Source organism: Coturnix japonica, chromosome 2, assembly GCF_001577835.2.
Source record: "Coturnix japonica isolate 7356 chromosome 2, Coturnix japonica 2.1, whole genome shotgun sequence".
In the NCBI taxonomy this organism is placed as follows: Eukaryota; Metazoa; Chordata; class Aves; order Galliformes; family Phasianidae; genus Coturnix; species Coturnix japonica.
This window is the reverse complement of record NC_029517.1, coordinates 133345849-133348021: the sequence shown is the minus strand read 5'-3', so window position 1 is coordinate 133348021 and position 2173 is coordinate 133345849. Positions and strand designations below refer to the sequence as shown.

The following is a 2173-nucleotide window of genomic DNA, read 5'->3' as shown; positions in this document are numbered from 1 at the left end:
CTAATCCTTTCACATCAATCTGTCAGATGGGGAATGGAAGCCAGGCATATTCATACAGTGATATGAGAGAAGTTTACCCAGCACAACAACTTACTGTACTAATAGAGAAACTCCTAAGCTGAGTGGTGAAGTTCATGCAACAGAATGAAGAGATAGCACCCAGAGGGACCTGGACAGACTTGAGAAGTAGGCTGACGAGAACTTAATTAGGTTCAAGGCCAAGTGTAAGGGTTTATACTTGGACTAGGGCAATCTCAGATATACGGGCAAACAGGGAGAAGAACTTGTTTAGAGCAGCTCTGTGGAGAAAGAATTTGGGGACCTTCTTCCAAAGCCATTCTATGATTGTGTTGCTTCATCACAGATGCCATCTGACATGAACTGCCTTGTCAGTAGCTTCATGGTCATAGAGATCTATCTCCTTCTCTATTTCCTTGAAATTATTTGTAAGTGATTGTTTCCTTCCCTAACCTGCAGGTAAATGTACTTTTTTTTTTTTTTTAAGCCCTTAAGGAAGAGAATCTTTGTTTCCCTGCTTGTCCACTATACAACACCCAGAAGCACGCTGTTATTAAAGTCTCTCGCACAGAGCCTCTGTATTTAGAGAGGTGATTTACAGTGACAAAGAGCCTGCATTGATGCAGTTGGCAAAACCATTGCTTTTGAGCCATCTATGCCCTGAAATGACTTCTCTGACTCACAAGCTAATGTATGTAAAGAAAGCTTGTCTGAATAGGTCTGAAAAATAATTATACCACATCAGGTTTTGCAAATAATCATGCTAGGGCAGGGCTGAAGTAGCTCAGCTGGGAGAGCGTTAGACTGAAGATCTAAAGGTCCCTGGTTCAATCCCGGGCTTCAGCAGTGTTTTGCAGTAGTTTTGGTCATTCCAGTTCTGGGCTCACCAGCACAAGAAAGACACAGCATGGAGAAACCAGCCAGGAAGATGTTGAAGGGACTGGAGCATCTATCACAAAAGGAGAGGTTGAGAAACATGGTACTGATTGCTCAGATAGATACGACAGAATTCATCCTTGGAGGAATTTAAAAGCCATTTGGCCAAAGTCCTGGGCAACTGGCTCTAAGCAGCCCCACTCAAGCTGAGTGTTTAGACCTGATGACCTCAAGAGACCTTCCAACCTCAACTATTCCGTGATTCTGTGGGTAGAGAGACAGACACAAGTTTACAGATGCAGAAGGAAATGTAATCCTCATATATTCCCATTAGCAGTGGCTAGCTGGCCAATCAGCACAAACATATGGGCTGACTAACCAGCCAACAACAGCTGTGATTGATATTGGAATATTAGTAAACTGGATATAGTAGAAGTTAATACATACATATACTTACAGAACCACTTATTTGTTTCTACAACTTCTTTTTTTTTTCTTCTCTTCTTCTTCTTTTCTTTCTTATTATTCTCCTTCATCTTATTTGATTTTAATTTATTTTATACAAGCTCATAGCTTTGTGTAGAGAGACTGCTTCAAAATTATCTCATCACCAGCTCTGAAATCCTAGTCTGTCATCTGTTGCAAGAGCTGCAAGAGCTGCAGTGCTACGTCAAGTGCAGAGCCCCCAAATAAACTTCCGTTCTCATTTAAGATACCATCTGTGTCCCATTTCTGCAGTACTTGGCAGAGCCTGCTTCCCTTCTATGGTATGTTTGTTCCTCTCAGAGCTAGCTGCAGCCTTCTTTGGAGGTGGGAAAGTCAGCTGGAATGAATGCCACCTCCATGCTAATGGAGATCACATTGCTCAGCATCTTATCAGGTAGCAGGGCGTCATTAGTGTTCAACCTTGGCTGGGTGGTCCTCAATAACAGTTCCATGGAAGGCATAAAGCTAATATTTGGTCATATTTGGCTGCAGGAAGAAGAAGTAGCTTAATTGTCTAATTGGCTGTTAATGAGGGGAAATGCGGTGAAATGAGGAAGTGCTAAGTCGAGGCATTATGGACTGGCTCAAACAAATTGTGAAGCATCCAATTGCTCTGAGTCCTTTGCCTGGTAACTGGTGGAGTTCATAGCCTTGTTCTTCTTCAATGCAATTAAATTAAGCTTTGTTACGTAACTCTGACAGCTACAACCTACTGCAAAGGAAAAACAGCATTAACTTTTATTCTCCATCAAAACAACTGAAAATTCTGTGCAAATCACATCACTGTGCCTCA

At 41.9% G+C, this 2173-nt stretch overlaps 1 non-coding gene across 1 annotated transcript; it reads left to right on the top strand.

Moving 5' to 3' along the window:
* Window positions 1-791: 791 nt before the first annotated feature.
* TRNAF-GAA lies at window positions 792-864 on the top strand. The gene has a single exon. It is a non-coding gene; the product is annotated as a tRNA-Phe (tRNA).
* Window positions 865-2173: the final 1309 nt, after the last annotated feature.